Here is a 21761-nt window from a genome sequence, read left to right on the forward strand (position 1 = left end):
CTCTTGCCGTTGCCCCTGACTACGATCCTTGCTGCCTGCCCTGACCTTCTGCTACGTCCGACCTTGCTCTTGCCTAATCCCTTGTACCGCGCTTATCTCAGCAGTCAGAGAGGTTGAGCCGTTGCCGGTGGATACGACCTGGTTGCTACCGCCGCTCCAAAACCATCCTGCTTTGCGGCGGGCTCTGGTGAATACCAGTAGCAACTTAGAACTGGTCCGCCGGCACGGTCCAGGCCAATCCCTCTCTGACACAGAGGATCCACCTCCAGCCTGCCGAATCCTAACAAAGAATATAACTACTATAATACTGCCTTCTATATACAAGAATATAACTACTATAATACTGCTCCTATATACAAGAATATAACTACTATAATACTGCTCCTATATACAAGAATATAACTACTATAATACTGCTCCTATATACAAGAATATAACTACTATAATACTGCTCCTATATACACGAATATAACTACTCTAATACTGCTCCTATATACAAGAATATAACTACTATAATACTGCCCTCTATATGCAAGAATATAACTACTATAATAATGCTCCTATATACAAGAATATAACTACTATATTACTGCTCCTATATAATAGAATATAACTACTATAATACTGCCTCCTATATACAAGAATATAACTACTATAATACTGCTCCTATATACAAGAATATAACTACTATAATACTGCCCTCTATATGCAAGAATATAACTACTATAATAATGCTCCTATATACAAGAATATAACTACTATATTACTGCTCCTATATAATAGAATATAACTACTATAATACTGCCTCCTATATACAAGAATATAACTACTATAATATTGCTCCTATATACAAGAATATAACTACTATAATACTGCCCTCTATATACAAGAATATAACTGCTATAATACTGCTCCTATATACAAGAATATAACTACTATATTACTGCTACTATGTAGAAAAAATTACCTTCTATAATAGTCCAATAATGTAGACTGCTATATGTAAAGAGTTGAATTCTTTATTGTCACATCTGATGATTTTCATCACATTATAAACCATCTGACTGTCACGATGCCGGCTGGCAGGTAGTGGACCCTCTGTGCCAGAGAGGGATTGGCGTGGACCGTGCTAGTGGACCGGTTCTAAGCCACTACTGGTTTTCACCAGAGCCCGCCGCAAAGCGGGATGGTCTTGCTGCGGCGGTAGTGACCAGGTCGTATCCACTAGCAACGGCTCACCTCTCTGGCTGCTGAAGATAGGCGCGGTACAAGGGAGTAGGCAGAAGCAAGGTCGGACGTAGCAGAAGGTCGGGGCAGGCAGCAAGGATCGTAGTCAGGGGCAACGGCAGAAGGTCTGGAAACACTGGCAAGGGACACACAAGGAACGCTTTCACTGGCACTAAGGCAACAAGATCCGGCAAGGGAGTGCAAGGGAAGTGAGGTAATATAGGGAGTGCACAGGTGATAACCCTAATTGGAACCACTGCGCCAATCAGCGGCGCAGTGGCCCTTTAAATCGCAGAGACCCGGCGCGCGCGCGCCCTAGGGAGCGGGGCCGCGCGCGCCGGGACAGAACAGACGGGGAGCGAGTCAGGTAGGGGAGCCGGGGTGCGCATCGCGAGCGGGCGCTACCCGCATCGCGAATCGCATCCCGGCTAGCAGCAGGATCGCAGCGCCCCGGGTCAGAGGACGTGACCGGAGCGCTGCAGCGGAGGAGGTGAAGCGAGCGCTCCGGGGAGGAGCGGGAACCCGGAGCGCTCGGCGTAACAGTACCCCCCCCCCTTGGGTCTCCCCCTCTTCTTGGAGCCTGAGAACCTGAGGAGCAGACTTTTGTCAAGGATGTTGTCCTCAGGTTCCCAGGATCTCTCTTCAGGACCACAACCCTCCCAGTCTACTAAAAAAAAATTTTTCCCTCTGACCTTTTTGGCAGCCAAAATCTCCTTGACCGAGAAGACGTCCGAGGAGCCGGAAACAGGAGTGGGAGGAACAGATTTGGGAGAAAAACGGTTGAGGATGAGTGGTTTGAGAAGAGAGACGTGAAAGGCATTAGGGATACGAAGAGAAGGAGGAAGAAGAAGTTTATAAGAGACAGGATTAATTTGACACAAAATTTTGAAAGGACCAAGATAGCGTGGTCCCAACTTGTAGCTAGGGACACGGAAGCGGACATATTTAGCGGAGAGCCATACCTTGTCTCCAGGGGAAAAAACGGGAGGAGCTCTTCTTTTCTTATCCGCGAATCTCTTCATGCGTGAAGAAGCCTGTAAGAGAGAATTTTGGGTCTCTCTCCATATAATGGAAAGGTCACGAGAAATTTCATCCACAGCGGGCAGACCAGAGGGCAAGGGGGTAGGGAGGGGGGGAAGAGGGTGACGGCCGTACACCACGAAAAATGGGGATTTGGAGGAAGATTCAGAGACCCTGAAGTTATACGAGAATTCGGCCCATGGAAGGAGATCTGCCCAGTCATCCTGGCGGGAGGAAACAAAATGTCGCAAATAATCACCCAGGATCTGGTTAATTCTTTCTACTTGTCCATTGGACTGGGGATGATATGCAGAGGAAAAATTTAATTTAATCTTGAGTTGTTTACAGAGAGCTCTCCAGAATTTAGACACGAATTGGACCCCTCTATCCGAGACAATCTGCGTAGGCAACCCGTGAAGACGAAAAATGTGTACAAAAAATTGTTTAGCCAACTGAGGCGCAGAAGGAAGACCAGGAAGAGGAATGAAATGTGCCATTTTGGAGAATCGATCAACGACCACCCAAATAACAGTGTTGCCACGGGAAGGGGGTAAATCAGTAATAAAATCCATACCAATCAGTGACCAAGGCTGTTCGGGGACAGGCAGAGGATGAAGAAAACCAGCGGGCTTCTGGCGAGGAGTCTTATCCCGGGCACAGATAGTGCAGGCTCGCACAAAGTCCCCAACATCCGTCTCCAGAGTCGGCCACCAATAGAAGCGGGAGATGAGTTGCACAGATTTCTTGATGCCCGCATGACCTGCGAGATGGGAGGAGTGACCCCATTTGAGAATTCCGAGGCGTTGGCGTGGAGAAACAAAGGTCTTTCCTGGAGGAGTCTGCCTGATGGAGGCAGGAGAAGTGGAGATCAGGCAGTCAGGTGGAATGATGTGTTGCGGAGGGAGATCAACTTCTGAGGCATCCGAGGAACGAGAGAGAGCATCGGCTCTAATGTTCTTATCGGCAGGACGAAAGTGAATCTCAAAATTAAATCGGGCAAAGAACAGAGACCACCGGGCCTGGCGAGGATTCAGCCGTTGGGCCGACTGGAGGTAGGAGAGGTTCTTGTGGTCGGTGTAGATAATAACAGGAAATCTTGATCCCTCCAGCAGATGCCTCCATTCCTCAAGTGCTAATTTAATGGCTAGAAGCTCTCGATCCCCGATGGAGTAGTTCCTCTCCGCTGGAGAGAAGGTCCTAGAGAAAAAACCACAAGTGACAGCATGCCCGGAAGGATTTTTTTGTAGAAGAACAGCTCCAGCTCCTACTGAGGAGGCATCAACCTCCAATAGGAAGGGTTTGGAAGGGTCAGGTCTGGAGAGCACGGGAGCCGAAGAAAAGGCAGACTTGAGTTGTTTAAAGGAGTCTTCTGCTTGAGGAGGCCAGGACTTGGGATCAGCATTTTTTTTGGTTAAGGCCACGATAGGAGCCACAATGGTAGAAAAATGTGGAATAAATTGCCTGTAATAATTGGCGAACCCCAAAAAGCGTTGGATAGCACGGAGTCCGGAGGGGCGTGGCCAATTTAAGACGGCAGAGAGTTTGTCTGGATCCATCTGTAGTCCCTGGCCAGAGACCAAATATCCTAGAAAAGGAAGAGATTGGCATTCAAACAGACATTTCTCAATTTTGGCATAGAGTTGGTTGTCACGAAGTCTCTGAAGAACCATACGGACATGCTGGCGGTGTTCTTCTAGATTGGCAGAAAAAATTAGGATATCGTCCAGATATACCACAACACAGGAGTATAATAGATCACGAAAAATTTCATTGACAAAGTCTTGGAAGACGGCAGGGGCATTGCACAGTCCAAAGGGCATGACCAGATACTCAAAGTGTCCATCTCTGGTGTTAAATGCCGTTTTCCACTCGTCCCCCTCTCTGATGCGGATGAGGTTATAGGCGCCTCTTAAGTCCAATTTAGTGAAGATGTGGGCACCTTGGAGGCGATCAAAGAGTTCAGAGATGAGGGGTAAGGGGTAGCGGTTCTTAACCGTGATTTTATTAAGACCGCGGTAGTCAATGCAAGGACGTAGGGAGCCATCTTTTTTGGAGACAAAGAAAAATCCGGCTCCGGCAGGAGAGGAGGATTTACGGATAAAGCCCTTTTTTAGATTCTCCTGGACGTATTCGGACATGGCAAGAGTCTCTGGGGCAGAGAGAGGATAAATTCTGCCCCGGGGTGGAGTAGTACCCGGGAGGAGGTCGATAGGGCAATCATAAGGCCTGTGAGGAGGTAGAGTCTCAGCTTGTTTTTTGCAGAAAACATCCGCGAAGTCCATATAGGCCTTAGGGAGACCGGTTACTGGAGGAACCACAGAGTTACGGCAAGGGTTACTGGGAACCGGTTTTAGACAGTTCTTGGAACAAGAGGACCCCCAACTCTTGATCTCCCCAGTGGACCAATCCAGGGTTGGGGAATGAAGTTGAAGCCAGGGAAGTCCAAGGAGAATCTCCGAGGTGCAATTGGGGAGGACCAAAAGTTCAATCCTCTCATGATGAGATCCGATGCTCATAAGAAGGGGCTCCGTGCGGAAACGTATGGTACAGTCCAATCTTTCATTATTTACACAATTGATGTAGAGGGGTCTGGCGAGACTGGTCACTGGGATGCTGAACCTGTTGACGAGAGAGGCCAAAATAAAATTTCCTGCAGAACCAGAGTCCAAGAAGGCCACTGTAGAGAAGGAGAAGGCAGAGGCAGACATCCGCACAGGCACAGTAAGACGTGGAGAAGCAGAGTAGACATCAAGGACTGTCTCACCTTTGTGCGGAGTCAGCGTACGTCTTTCCAGGCGGGGAGGACGGATAGGACAATCCCTCAGGAAGTGTTCGGTACTAGCACAGTACAGACAGAGGTTCTCCATACGGCGTCGTGTCCTCTCTTGAGGTGTCAGGCGAGACCGGTCGACCTGCATAGCCTCCACGGCGGGAGGCACAGGAACAGATTGCAGGGGACCAGAGGAGAGAGGAGCCGAGGAGACGAAACGCCTCGTGCGAACAGAGTCCATATCTTGGCGGAGTTCCTGACGCCTTTCAGAAAAACGCATGTCAATGCGAGTGGCTAGGTGAATAAGTTCATGTAGATTAGCAGGAATTTCTCGTGCGGCCAGAACATCTTTAATGTTGCTGGATAGGCCTTTTTTGAAGGTCGCGCAGAGGGCCTCATTATTCCAGGACAATTCTGAAGCAAGTGTACGGAATTGTACAGCATACTCGCCAACGGAAGAATTACCCTGGACCAGGTTCAACAGGGCAGTCTCAGCAGAAGAGGCTCGGGCAGGTTCCTCAAAGACACTTCGGATTTCCGAGAAGAAGGAGTGTACAGAGGCAGTGACGGGGTCATTGCGGTCCCAGAGCGGTGTGGCCCATGACAGGGCTTTTCCGGACAGAAGACTGACTACGAAAGCCACCTTAGACCTTTCAGTGGGAAACAGGTCCGACATCATCTCCAGATGCAGGGAACATTGGGAAAGGAAGCCACGGCAAAACTTAGAGTCCCCATCAAATTTATCCGGCAAGGATAAGCGTATCCCAGGAGCGGCCACTCGCTGCGGAGGAGGTGCAGGAGCTGGCGGAGGAGATGACTGCTGAAGCTGTGGTAGCAACTGTTGTAGCATAACGGTCAGTTGAGACAGCTGTTGGCCTTGTTGCGCAATCTGTTGTGACTGCTGGGCGACCACCGTGGTGAGGTCAGCGACAACTGGCAGAGGAACTTCAGCGGGATCCATGGCCGGATCTACTGTCACGATGCCGGCTGGCAGGTAGTGGACCCTCTGTGCCAGAGAGGGATTGGCGTGGACCGTGCTAGTGGACCGGTTCTAAGCCACTACTGGTTTTCACCAGAGCCCGCCGCAAAGCGGGATGGTCTTGCTGCGGCGGTAGTGACCAGGTCGTATCCACTAGCAACGGCTCACCTCTCTGGCTGCTGAAGATAGGCGCGGTACAAGGGAGTAGGCAGAAGCAAGGTCGGACGTAGCAGAAGGTCGGGGCAGGCAGCAAGGATCGTAGTCAGGGGCAACGGCAGAAGGTCTGGAAACACTGGCAAGGGACACACAAGGAACGCTTTCACTGGCACTAAGGCAACAAGATCCGGCAAGGGAGTGCAAGGGAAGTGAGGTAATATAGGGAGTGCACAGGTGATAACCCTAATTGGAACCACTGCGCCAATCAGCGGCGCAGTGGCCCTTTAAATCGCAGAGACCCGGCGCGCGCGCGCCCTAGGGAGCGGGGCCGCGCGCGCCGGGACAGAACAGACGGGGAGCGAGTCAGGTAGGGGAGCCGGGGTGCGCATCGCGAGCGGGCGCTACCCGCATCGCGAATCGCATCCCGGCTAGCAGCAGGATCGCAGCGCCCCGGGTCAGAGGACGTGACCGGAGCGCTGCAGCGGAGGAGGTGAAGCGAGCGCTCCGGGGAGGAGCGGGAACCCGGAGCGCTCGGCGTAACACTGACCCTCATGCGATCTCGTAATGTATAATTTATCACAGACGTCACCCGCCATTCTGCCCTTATAAAGCCGTTACACCGTTTCTCCTTGGATCACACGATAAATTTTCCAATAATAATTAGACTTCTGCAGATTTTTTATTCCCGATAACAAGAGTGAGAAGTTATTTCCCAGGGGATCGGATTAATGAGAAATTCTTGTCAGTCTGAGCCAAATTACCTCCTAAATTTCCATTGCTGTAAATATGTTTTATTAGTCGGATTATCTCACGTACGGAGAAGTCAGGTCTCGGCTGATTAGAAGCTACAAAGGAATCAGCGCGACAATCACGAAAAACTTGTTTTCATGGCGTTCACCTTCGGAACTCGATGTAGTACATTCAGTGGGTGACAGGAACCCTTCAGATAACGTCATTCTTCACCCGTCTCCCTCAATGTCTCCTGATATCTCATCTTCTTCTCTCCGATGCCCTTTGCCGGTGGCTCGGCTTCTCCAGAGCGCGTCTCATCAGTGTGTGCAAAGTCTTGTAATTCGTAATTGTTCTCTCCTTTTTTTTAGAATTCCTTCCATGATCATGGTCATCAATATCATGGACTTGTTGGACTAACTTTAGATGTTTTTGGGACTCATTTGCTCGATCCACCTTGCCATTTAAGGGGTACTCCAGTACTGAATAACTTTTTCCCTATCCGCAGGATAGTGGATAATAATCTAATTGCCCCCCCCCCCCGAGTGCTCTTGCCCGCAGATGCAGTGCTCGTGTATCAATGGCTCTCCCATAGAGATGCATGGAGGGGGCGTGTCGCCCCCTCCATGCATCTCTATGGGAGAGCCATCATTACGCAAGCGGTGTACTGCACTGAAGCCATGGTTGACACCCCCCCTCAAAGCATCTCTATGGGAAAGCCTGAGATACAGGGGCCCTGTTCCACACCAAAGCAGTTGTCAATACGCAACCTCCATGCACCTCTATGGGAGAAACAGAGATACACAAGCACTGTACTGCACTCAAGTGGTGGCTGATACGCCCCTTTCATGCATCTCTTTCAGAGAGCTGGAGATAAAAGACCACTGTACCACACCGAATCAGTGGTCAACATGCCCCCTACATGCATCTCCACGGGAGAACCGGACATACAAGAGCGCTGTACTGCACTGAAGCAGCGGTCCACAGGTCCCCTCTATACATCTTCATGGAAGAGCCAGAGATACATGAGTGTTGTACTGCACCAAAGTGGCGGTCGACACTTCCCCTCCAGGCATCTTTATGGGAAAGCCAGAGATACATGAGTGCTGTACTGCACCGAAGTGTTGGTCGACACTCCCCTCCATCTATTTTTATGGGAGAGCCAGAGATACACGAGCGCTGTACTGCACCGAAGCGGCGGTCGACATGCCCTCTCCATGTATCTTTATGGGAGAACCAGAGATACTCAAGTGCCGTACTGCACCAAAGCAGTGGCCAACATGCCCCCTCCATGCATCTTTATGGGAGAGCGGGAGATACATGAGCGCTGTACGAAATGTCCATTCTATATTTCTCTAAGGGAGAGCCGAAGTTACACGAATGCTGTACCACACAAAAGTGGTGCTCGACACTCCGCCACCATGCATCTCTATGGGAGAGACAGATATACACAAGCGCTGAATGTACAGACAGGAGATCGCAGGCGGTCCCAGCAGTCAGACGCACCATGATCAAACACTTAATACTCATAGATTACCAATTGGTGATCCAAAAAAAAATAATAATTTCCATATATCCCATAAAAGGTAATTATTGTTGTTCCTTAAACACGAAACAAAGCCCTATCTACCTATTCCTACATTACACAATACAGTGGTCCCTCAAGTTACAATATTAATTGGTTCTGGGACGACCATTGTATATTGAAACCATTTTATGTTGAGACCAGAACTCTATGGAAACCTGGTAATTGGTTTAATAAGTAGAAAAAATAAGTAGATAACTAATATAGATAATATAGATAAAGCAAATCCTTACATATAAAAGTAAGAAAGATCTGCTGGAAGATGTAAATCACTGTCTATATCAGTGTTTCCCAACCAGGGTGCCTCCAGCTGTTGCAAAACTACAACTCCCAGCATGCCCGGACAGCCAACGGCTGTCCGGGCCTGCTGGGAGTTGTAGTTTTGCAACAGCTGGAGGCACCCTGGTTGGGAAACAATGGTTTATGTAGAGGACAGGAGCTTCTTCAGGGTCCTATACAGTACACACAGTGTCCCAAATGGAGCCGTCCTTACCTGGTGTCCAAAGGAGCAGCTAACCCTGGCACAGGTAAGGAGTAGTACAGAACATGTAATACCTCCCTGTACTGTAGGGGGAGCTACCAGATAGCCAGTCAGTGCATACACTTCAGTAATACAGGTAAAGAATACAGAACATGTAATACCTCCCTGTACTGTAGGGGGCGCTACCAGATAGCCAGTCAGTGCATACACTTCAGTAATACAGGTAAAGAATACAGAACATGTAATACCTCCCTGTACTGTAGGGGGCGCTACCAGACACCAGTCAGTGCATACACTTCAGTAATACAGGTGATTTACCAGTAAAATGTCAATTCTGATTGGTCAGTTCCTCCAGTTGTGACACGTTTCACAGATCTGGACTATCTGTAGCATTGTATGTTGAGTCTGGTTTCAAGTTACAATGGTCCAAAAAAGACCATTGTATGTTGAAACTATTGTATGTTGAGGCCATTGTAAGTTGAGGGATCACTGTACTGTATTTGCCCTTAGCCACCTAGCCTAAATAATGCAATAAAGTGCTAGTGATGACCATGCCTGCAGTGCACGAGTATCAATATGTGGGATAGATGTATTAAATGAATGTATTAATTGAATGTATTAAAATCTAAATCACTCCAGCCCCCCTCAACATGTTTCACCCCCTGAGTGATGTATGCTTCCCTCTAGAAGGAGGAGGAGAACTTTCTGGTTGTACAAAACATCCATGCAGGTATGTTCTTTTGAGTAGAGTAACATACCTGCAGACTGGCTGCTCTGCTACTTTACAGTTACTGGCAGTGATGTGGTGTCCCAGCACCAATGGCTGTCCTGTGAAGAGATGAGCAAATTGTGGAAAAATTTGATTCTGCCAATTTAGCGAATTTTCCGAAAAAATTTGGTTCGGTCCGAATTTATTTGCGGTGAATCGCTAATAAAAACGGCTATTTCTGGCCTACAGAGAGCCTCAATAGGGGTGTAGAACACTTTGCCTTGCTGTAACATGCATATGGAGTGTGCTGGGGTAGTGAAATAATACTGTTATTCAGTGTGACATGCAGATTACAGGCATCGCTATTAGATTCACTGTCTCAAAGCACAATAACAGAGCATGGAGGTGGCATCAGTGTGAGGAGACCATATAGTTGCTGATTGACAGAGCCTGGACGTGGCGGCAGCATGAGGAGACCACATAGAGGCTGAATGACACAGCCTGGAGTTTGCGGCAGCATGAGGAGACCACATAGTGGCTGAATGACACAGCCTGGAGGTGATGGATGCATGAGGAGACTCTATAGTGGCTTAATGACACAGCGTGGAGGTGGCAGCAGCATGAGAAGATCCCATAGAGGCTGAATGACACAGCCTGGAGTTGGCGGCAGCATATAGTGGCTGAATGACACAGCGTGGAGGTGATGGCAGCATGAGGAGACCATATAGTGGCTGAATGACACAGCATGGAGGTGATGGCAGCATGAGGAGACCATATAGTGGCTGAATGACACAGCATGGAATTGGTGGCAGCATATAGTGCCTATATGACATAGCCTGGAGTTTGCGGCAGCATGAGGAGACCATATAGTGGCTGAATGACACAGCTTGGATGAGGTTGAAGCATGAGGAGACAATATAGTGGCTGAATGACACAGCGGGGAGGTGTTGGCAGCATGAGGAGACCACATAGTGGCTGAATAACACAGCCTGGAGTTGGCGGAAGCATTATAGTGGCCGAATGGCACAGCCTGGAGTTTAAGGCAGCATGAGGAGATCACATAGTGAATGACAGCCTTGAGGTAGCGGAAGGTGTAGGACACTTTGCCTTGTCCTAACACACATAGGGAGTGTGCTGTGTTAGGGTGGTTTCACACCACGTTTTGTACTTACTGTTCCCGTATACGGCTGGGAGGAGGGGGTGTGGGGCTTAATCGCGGCGCCTGCACTCAGCCGTATAGGGGAACCGTATTTTATGCATGCCTATGAGGCGACCGGAGTGAACCGCAGCCTCTGGTCGGCTGCGTTTTCGGCCGTATGCGGTTTCCTGACCGCAGGCAAAAACGTGGTCGACAGATGCCTGATGAAGCCGCGCATGTGCGGTGAAACGCGTTGCATTTTAATAAACCTTTTATACTCACCTGATGTGCCTGTTCCGAGTCAGCGCCGCAAAAGACCCATCCATTGAAGTCCATTTGTCTCTATCTACTTGGTTGGAAGGCTGCAGACAATCCTTACACGCTGTTCATTGTTGTGTGTGAGTTCACACAACCAACTGGGGTAAGAGGCTTCAAAAAGAATCTTTCTACCAATATGTTCCCAATTGGTTTTACGCTATGGAGCGCTCTCTTTTATATTTTTAGATTTCTCAGACTAAGGCATCCATTGTTAATTTAGTCACATAATGGCATCATTTCGGATTGTGCTACAAGTGACCCGCCATATTAAATAGATGTGTCTTGCGCTATATTCGTTGATCTATATCTCTTGCTATTTCCGGACTAAGTGCTATAGCCGCCTTGTTTCCATCCCCGCTCGATGTCCCCGTGTGAACCGGCCCCTGGTGACGCGTGAAGAAGAGGAATCTAAAGTTTAGATAAATTCTCGGTAATCAGCCGCTCTAATCACCTGTAACCGGCGCGCGCTGGGCTCCTCTCAGCCAAGGCGGCGGCTTTCTTTACATATTTCACCAATATGGCTATTGATAGCTTAATAACGGCGAGCCGGGTCTAGTCCTCATAGGGGGGGATGAAGGATGAGTTCTCCTGCAGAAATCAATGCGACCCAATGAGAGGTGAAAATGCTGAGGGGATTCTGCTATTTCTCCTGGAGACCAGAAAAGAAAAGAGTTATGCGAATGTGATCCTGAGCCTTTCCGATTAACAGCCGCGACATCGCGACCGCATCAATTATTTTAATTTACTTATAATAAATCAGAAGTAATTGGAGGCCTCGGTTTGTTTTGCGGCTGTGGGAAGGTTCTCCTCCGGCGCTATAATGTAGATAGCAAGGAAAACAGATCGGGGTCCACCGGGCGCAATATTTAGCTCGAGAACAGGCAAAAATGTCCAATTACCCGACACAATGCTGAAAATTAATTCACGCTGAACGAGGCGGGAGACAACTTCTGGTCTTTCTGAGAATCGAATTTAGAAGAAATAAACTTACAGTGCAGCCTGGCGCCAAACTTATTTCTGCAAGTAATTTCTTCTGCTCGGTGCAGAGTATTTGGTGTGGCCTGTGTGAGCGGAGACTGTGTGTGTGTGCGGAGCCTGTGTGTGCGGAGCCTGTGTGGGAAGAGCCTGTGTGTGCGGAGCCTGTGTGTGCAGAGTCTGTGTGTGGGCAGAGTCTGTGTGTGTGCAGAGCCTGTGTGTGCGGAGTCTGTGTGTGTGGAGCCTGTGTGTGGGGAGCCTGTGTGGGGAGCCTGTGTGTGCGGAGCCTGTGTTTGCGCGGAGCCTGTGTGTGCAGAGCCTGTGTGTGCGGAGCCTGTGTCCGGAGCCTGTTTGTGTGGAGCCTGTGTGTGTGGAGCCTGTGTGCAGAGCCTGTGTGTGTGGAGCCTGTGTGTGCGGGGCCTGTGTGTGCGGAGCCTGTGTTTGCACGGAGCCTGTGTGTGCGGAGCCTGTGTGTGGGGAGCCTGTGTGTGCGGAGCCTGTGTGTGGGGAGCCTGTGTGTGCGGAGCCTGTGTGTGGGGAGCCTGTGTGTGCGGAGCCTGTGTTTGCACATAGCCTGTGTGCGGAGCCTGTGTGTGGGGAGCCTGTGTGTGCAGAGCCTGTGTGTGCGGAGCCTGTGTGTGGGGAGCCTGTGTGTGCGGAGCCTGTGTGTGGGGAGCCTGTGTGTGCGGAGCCTGTGTTTGCACATAGCCTGTGTGCGGAGCCTGTGTGTGCGGAGCCTGTGTGCGGAGCCTGTGTGTGTGGAGCCTGTGTGTGCGGAGCCTGTGTGTGCGGAGCCTGGGTGTGCGGAGCCTGGGTGTGCGGAGCCTGTGTGTGCGGAGCCTGGGTGTGCGGAGCCTGGGTGTGCGGAGCCTGTGTGTGGGGAGCCTGTGTGTGCGGAGCCTGTGTGTGGGGAGCCTGTGTGTGCGGAGCCTGTGTGTGGGGAGCCTGTGTGTGCGGAGCCTGTGTTTGCACATAGCCTGTGTGCGGAGCCTGTGTGTGTGGAGCCTGTGTGTGCGGAGCCTGTGTTTGCACATAGCCTGTGTGCGGAGCCTGTGTGTGCGGAGCCTGTGTGCAGAGCCTGTGTGTATGGAGCCTGTGTGTGCGGAGCCTGTGTGTGCGGAGCCTGTGTGTGCGGAGCCTGGGTGTGCGGAGCCTGTACAGAGAAACATAGGATCCCTACACTACAGAGCCATAGCCATTTTTTCCAGGACAGAATAGTTTTGATTGAGAATGCCAGCAGGAATCTGGAGGCATAAAACTGGTGTATTATAGGGGTGCAGAAATAGTCCCTTGTGCTTTTTGAAGGGAACCAATGGATTCATTACTACTTATAAATTAACCCCTAGAAGAAAAAACATGTAAATGTACATCATGGTGCCCTGATACCATGCACTCCCTGTATAATTGGTGGGTCCTGGCTGTATCAGCAGCTGGAAGCTTACTGGTAATGACAGACGGGCGGACTGATCGGCTGGTCTGTTCAGACGTTGTCCAAGGGCCCCAATGGGGAAAAGGCCCGCTGCTGCTGTTGGGGATCCAGAACTCTTGTCCCAGATCTCCAGGCTAATGCTGCTACAGCCAAAAGCCTTCTCCTAGTGTACGCGGCATCTGCGGCCTACACAGAGAGGAAACGTGACCTCTGCTCCCGCTGTGCAGTGGAGGCAGCAAGAAGAACACGCCCGGTGATAGTGAGGAGAAGATCGCTGCATGGGAAAGGTAAGTTGTTTTTTTTAAACTTTTTTTTTTTTAAATCCTGCAACAAAAGGGGCTTCCTAACTACCTTCATACCTGACCTATATACCTGGCTGTTTAACTACCTACCTTCATACCTGGCTACCTACCTACAGACCTGGATGCTTAAAACATACCTGGCTACCTAACTGCCTTTATACTGAGCCTATATACCTGGCTGCCTAAATAACTACCTACATACCTGGCTGCCTAACTACCTACCTACATATCTGAATGCCTAAAAAATACCTGGCTACCTAACTGACTTTATACCTGGCCGAAATACCTGGCTGCCTAACTACCTACCTACATACTGTACCTGGCGACCCAACTACCTTCATACTTGGCCTACATACCTGATTACCTACCGAACTATATACCTGGCTACCTAACTTGCTGGCTACATAACTACCTACATATCTGGCTATGTAACTACCTAACCACCTACATAACTGGCTACCTAACTATATACCTGGCTACCTACCTACATACATTGCTGCCTAACTTCCTACCTACATACATACCTGGCTGCCTAACTAACTACTTACATATATGGCTACAGGACTGCCTACCTACAAACCTGGATACCAAACTGCCTAGCTAGCTTCCTGGATACCTAGGGATTTTGGTGAAAAATGGGGTTTCAGGGGCGGGACCAGGGGAGGAGTCTCACAGGGGCACTTGCTTTATTTGGCATCTAAAGCAGTTGCAGGGTTTTTGAAACACTCATCAGACCACTGGCAGCGTGATCACGTGGGTCTGTAAAGATGGCAGCTGAAGGTCTCTTACCCTCCTCTGCGCCGCTCACTGTGGATCTTCTTGCATGGTCTGCCCACTGATAGGCTGGAGAAGTTGAGTGACAATGTAACTGATCAGTGCTTTGCCATTATTTAATGGACCAGACCCACTTTGTCCTTAAGGACCAGGCCAATTTTATTTTTGCATTTTCGTTTTTTCCTCCTCACCTTCTAAAAATCGTAACTCTTTTATATTTCCATCCACAGACCCATATGAGGGCTTATTTTTTTTTTGCATCACCAATTTTACTTTGTAATTACATCACTTATTTTAGCATAAAATATACGGCGCAACCCAAAAAATATTATTTATGTGGGAAAGTTGAAAAGAAAATAGCAATTTAGCAAATTTTGGAAGGTTTGGTTTTCACGCCGTACACTTTGCGGTAAAAATTACATGTTTTCTTTATTCTGTGGGTCAATACGATTAAAATGATGATGACCCATGTTATAGGCTTTTCTATAATTGTACCGCTTTAAAAAAAACTCAGTTCAACCAAATTGCCCAGTTCAACCACCTATAACTTTCTAATTTTTCCGTATATGAGGGGATATGAGCGCTCATTTTTTGCTTTTATATTTAACACTTTAGTAGTCCCCATAGGCGACTATTTATAGCAATCACTTGATTGCTAATACTGTTAAGTGCTATGCATAGGACACAGCACTGATCAGTGTTATCAGTCATCTTCTGCTCTGGTCTGCTTGATCTCAGACAAGAGCAGAAGACCGCAGGAGATGGACAGAGGCAGGTGTGGGGACCTCCGTCCGCCATTATGGATGATCGGATCCCTGCGGCAGTGATGCGGGCGATTCGATCATCCATTTAAAGTACTGCACTACCGCAGATGCCGCGATCTGTACTGATCACGGCATCTGAGGGGTTAATGGCGGACATCCGCGCAATCGGGGATGTGCACCATTACCGGCGGATCCATGGCTGCTGATAGCAGCCGGGACGTGCAGCGCATGGCATGAGTACCGGTCCAGTGCTCGCGGTCATGGCGGAGCGTAAATGTACGTCATGGTGCGTTAAGTACCACGGCACCATGATGTACATTTGCGTCCATTGTCGTTAAGGATATATATATATACAGGGTGGGCCATTTCTATGGATACACCTTAATAAAATGGGAATGGTTGGTGATATTAACTTCCTGTTTGTGGCACATTAGTATATGTGAGGGGGGAAACTTTTCAAGATGGGTGGTGACCATGGTGGCCATTTTGAAGTCGGCCATATTGAATCCAACGTTTGTTTTTTCAATAGGAACAGGGTCATGTGACACATCAAACTTATTGGGAATTTCACAAGAAAAACAATGATGTGCTTTGTTTTAACATAACTTTATTCTTTCATGAGTTATTTACAAGTTTCTGATAACTTATAAAATGTGTTCAATGCACTGCCCATTGTGTTGGATTGTCAGTGCAACCCTCTTCTCTATATACTGCTATGTACTACTATATACACCGCAGGAGAAATGCTAGCACAGGCTTCCAGTATCCGTATAAACTGCTATATACTACTATATACACCGCAGGAGAAATGCTAGCACAGGCTTCCAGTATCCGTATATACTGCTATATAATACTATATACACCGCAGGAGAAATGCTAGCACAGGCTTCCAGTATCCGTATACACTGCTATATACTACTATATACACCGCAGGAGAAATGCTAGCACAGGCTTCCAGTATCCGTATACACTGCTATATACTACTATATACACCGCAGGAGAAATGCTAGCACAGGCTTCCAGTATCCATATACACTGCTATATACTACTATATACACCGCAGGAGAAATGCTAGCACAGGCTTCCAGTATCCATATACACTGCTATATACTACTATATACACCGCAGGAGAAATGCTAGCACAGGCTTCCAGTATCCGTATACACTGCTATATACTGCTATATACACCGCAGGAGAAATGCTAGCACAGGCTTCCAGTATCCGTATACACTGCTATATACTACTATATACACCGCAGGAGAAATGCTAGCACAGGCTTCCAATATCCATATACACTGCTATATACTACTATATACACCGCAGGAGAAATGCTAGCACAGGCTTCCAGTATCCGTATACACTGCTATATACTACTATATACACTGCAGGAGAAATGCTAGCACAGGCTTCCAGTATCCGTATGTTATATACTACTATATACACCGCAGGAGAAATGCTAGCACAGGCTTCCAGTATCCGTATGCTATATACTACTATATACACCGCAGGAGAAATGCTAGCACAGGCTTCCAGTATCCATAAACACTGCTATATACTACTATATACACCGCAGGAGAAATGCTAGCACAGGCTTCCAGTATCCGTATACGCTGCTATATACTACTATATACACCACAGGAGAAATGCTAGCACAGGCTTCCAGTATCCGTATACACTGCTATATACTACTATACACACCGCAGGAGAAATGCTAGCACAGGCTTCCAGTATCCGTATACACTGCTATATACTACTATATACACTGCAGGAGAAATGCTAGCACAGGCTTCCAGTATCCGTATACACTGCTATATACTACTATATACACCGCAGGAGAAATGCTAGCACAGGCATCCAGTATCTGTATACACTGCTATATACTACTATATACACCGCAGGAGAAATGCTAGCACAGGCTTCCACTATCCGTATGTTATATACTACTATATACACCGCAGGAGAAATGCTAGCACAGGCTTCCAGTATCCATAAACACTGCTATATACTACTATATACACCGCAGGAGAAATGCTAGCACAGGCTTCCAGTATCCGTATACACTGCTATATACTACTATATACACCGCAGGAGAAATGCTAGCACAGGCTTCCAGTATCCGTATACGCTGCTATATACTACTATATACACCGCAGGAGAAATGCTAGCACAGGCTTCCAGTATCCATAGTATCAGGTACTGCACATCTCGTATCTTCACAGCATAGACAATTGCCTTCAGATGACCCCAAAGATGAAAGTCTAAGGGGGTCAGATCGGGAGACCTTGGGGGACATTCAACTGGCCCACGATGACCAATCCACTTTCCAGGAGACTGTTCATCTAGGAATGCTCGGACATGACACCCATAATGTGGTGGTCACCATCTTGCTGAAAAAACTCAGGGAACGTGCAGCTTCAGTGCATAAAGAGGGAAACACATCATCATGTAGCAATTTCACATATCCAGTGGCCTACATGATGATGTGTTTCCCTCTTTATGCACTGAAGCTGGCACATTCCCTGAGTTTTTCCAGAAAGATGGTGACCACCACATATATATATATATATATATATATATATATGGAGGAAAATCAACAGAGGAAGCTTTTGACTTCATATCCCGTCCTCATATATTGTTGTCATATCCCAACCCCATATCTCGTCCTCATATTCCGACCTCCTATCCCGACTTCCTATCCCGACCTCCTATCCCCGACCTCCTATCCCCGAACTCCTATCCCCGACCTCCTATGCCTTTCCTCCTATCCCCGACCTCCTATCCCATCCTCCTATCCCATCCTCCTATCCTGTCCTGCGATCCCGACCTCCTATCCCGACTTCCTATCCCATCCTCCTATCCTGTCCTCCTATCCTGTCCTTATATCCAGTCCTCCTATCTCGACCTCCTATCTCAACCTCCTATCCCGTCCTCCTATCCCGTCCTCCTATCCCGTCCTCCTATCTCGACCTCCTATCTCGACCTCCTATCCCGTCCTCCTATCACATCCTCCTATCTCGACCTCCTATCCGGACCTCGTATCCCGTCCTTGTATCCCGTCCTCCTATCCTGACCTCCTATCCTGACCTCCTATCCCGTCCTCCTATCCCGACCTCCTATCCCGACCTCCTATCCTGACCTCCTATCCCGTCGTCCTATCCTGACCTCCTATCCCGTCCTCCTATCCCGACCTCCTATCCCGACCTCCTATCCTGACCTCCTATCCCGTCCTCCTATCCCATCCTCATATCCCGTCCTCCTATCCCGTCCTTCTATCCCGACCTCTTATCCCGTCCTCCTATCCCGACCTGTAATATGTGTACCAGGTATTAAAATATCTCCAGCCGTACGGAAGTTATGTGGGAACATACATTTCCCATTGATTTGCATGGGACTTTAAACAAAAACCCCGACCCTCACAAATGGGGGTAGTTAAGGCTTAAATTAATTATCCTATATTTTAAGTGGACGTATAAGTAACATGTGACCAAGTATTATCAAAATATTTCCAGCCGTATGGAAGTTATGCAGTAACATATATTTCCCATTGACTTGTATGAGACTTTAAACATAAACCCCGCCCCTGGCAAATGGGGGTGAGTAAGGGTTAAATTACCTATCCTATGTTTGTTGTTGACATATAAATGATCACAGGGGGGAGAGAAAAATATAAGTGCTAATAAAACATAGCTTTTAATATATAGTTTAAAACACACTGATTAAACAAAGTGATGTATAGATAAGTGACAGGGCAAATTTGTCAGCCCTGTGACTCAAGATAGACACTAACAAGGCTGTTAAAATTGCATGTGTAGGGATTGCCCCACAGATGCAAAAGCCAAATTCAATTGTATGCTGATATTAGATAATTAGATAGAACTACTAGCTATGCCCAACGCGTTTCAGCACATTGTTACATGTGACCTCATCAGGGGCTAACTGGCATAGAACAATACAGTAATTGCATATGATAATTAATATAGGGGTAGCTTGATACATTAGCGACCCCTGAGAAGAGCGTGCTGGATGTCATGCACCAATACTCTATACAGCATATAGATGACAGGACCCGGACGCAACCTGCAAGGAAGCACATAAAGACAATGGTCCTCAGTAAACATATCGTTACCGTAAAAAGTAGGGTACCTGTAAAGCAAAAAAGATAGTTACTCACGGTTATGGCGTCTATCTGGGGTAAATCCTAACGATGTGCGTATAACCCGCAGTGGCGGGGAGCCTAGCATACAAGCCGGCTGCTAACACACATGTCAGAGGAGAGCGGCGTCTGACGACTTATCCGCTTCCGGTCTGGGTGGGCGTGGCCCGGCTAGCAACGCCGTCTCCATGCCAGCGCCAAACACTGGAGAGCGCGTCATCCGTCCCGCTGATCTCGCGGGGCGGTAGCACGGGCATAATTAACCCCATCCAACCCGAAGGTAAGCCAGTTACAATGTCTAATGATTAGACTAGTGAAGAAATTAGCTTCGTATGGCAGCCCAAAAATACACTCTGGATCTATAGATTAGAGTAGGCGGGGACCTAGCCAGACAATTATATATACTGAATCAGATATTAGACATTAAATAATGTATAATAGGGGGACAGTATATAAAATAGCACATCCGGATAGTACCAATCAAAATAAAATTACATTTTTATAATTAGGAGTAAACAGGCTAGGAATCAGAGACCAAAAATTACACAGAGAGAGATCACGGATATAAATAACCAGTAGCAACTCTGGTAAATTACGAAAGATATTGGGTAATAATACCTGATACCCTGATAATGGGGTATCCATATCCAGGGTGTCCGAAGGGTATTGGGAAGTACGGGGGGCCCTAATTAAGAAAGGGGAAGGGGCAAAGGCAGGGGCCTAGTGAGCCTATAGATATACCTAGGCATCCCTATACTAAGCCCTATGCCTAGGCGGGTTGGCCGCCCTAAAAAGGGCGGTCCCGCTCTGGAACCTAAGCCTAGTATACCCTAATAATCCCTAACAATTGGGTGTACTAGCTAATTGGCTGACTACAGCCACCCCTAGCTACCTAACAAAACACCCCTAAATAAAATACCCTTACGGACACTCTTAAAGAAAACTCCCATAGCAGAGTAGCTCATTCAATCCTTTTGGTGTGACAGTTTCTAGATTAAAGATCCAGCGTGCTTCACGCTGTAAAAGAAGCTTGTCTAGATCCCCACCTCGAGAAGATGGATTCATTTTTTCAATTCCAAAAAATGTCATGCCCTTAGTGTCCCCACCATGTATCTCATTAACATGCCTAGCCAGGGCAGTGTCTCTCTTATTTATAATGTCGCCTATGTGCTCAAGCACCCTTCGACGTAATTCTCTGATAGTCTTACCTACGTACATCAGGGTGCACGAGCACACAGCGACATAGACAACTGCCCTGGTACTGCAATTAATGAACTCTTTGATCTTGAATAGTTTGTTAGAAATTGTGATGGTAACACTTTCTGTCTTTTTCATAAAGGGACATGCCCGGCAGTGACCACATTTGTGGGATCCTGTGATGTTACTTCTGTCTAGCCAGGTACTTGGAGGGGGAAGAGGGGCCAGATGACTATGCGTGACCATGTCCCCTATGCTTTTCCCTTTTCTGTATGTAATTTGTGGGTAATCTCCGACAAATGTCCTCAGATCCTTATCCATCTGTAATATGCCCCAGTGACGTTGTAGTATCTCACGTATGGGGCCTGACATGTTGTCGAAGGTACCAATCACCCTACATAAAGATGTTGTCTCCGGGTGCTGTTTGGGTACCAGTAATTGTTGTCTCGGGGTAGCCCTTGCGTGTTTAAAAGCTGGAATAAGCACCTGGTCCGGGTAACCTCTGTCTCTGAATCTGGATCTCAGATCCCCAGCCTGTCTGAGGAACTCCCTCTCCTGTGTACAGTTCCTCCTGAGGCGGAGATATTGTCCCTTCGGGATACCCCTCTTGAGGGGCCCCGGGTGACAACTCTCCCACCTTAGGAGGCTGTTCGTAGCAGTGGCCTTCCGAAAGACCTTAGTAGTAAGCCCACCTAGTGCGTCCTTCACAATGGTCACATCCAAAAAATCAAGGGAGGATGGGTCCAAAGTAAAGGTAAATGTAAGGCCTAACTCGTTCTGATTGATGGATTCCATGAATTGTTTGAATTCGCAAGCTGTACCCGTCCACAAAACCAGAACATCGTCTATATACCTTGTCCAAAGTGGGACAAGGTCCAGGTATTTTTCTCTATCTCCGACGAACGCCATTGTAGCCTCCCACCAACCTAAAAAGATGTTAGCATAGGTTGGCGCACAGGGACTGCCCATGGCAGTCCCCTTTAGTTGGTGGTAATGGCGTCCGTCGAAGAGAAAATAATTGTGGATAAGGATATATTCCATCAATTTCAAAACGA

The sequence above is a fragment of the Hyla sarda genome, chromosome 5 (genome assembly GCF_029499605.1).
Source record: "Hyla sarda isolate aHylSar1 chromosome 5, aHylSar1.hap1, whole genome shotgun sequence".
Lineage (NCBI taxonomy): Eukaryota > Metazoa > Chordata > Amphibia > Anura > Hylidae > Hyla > Hyla sarda.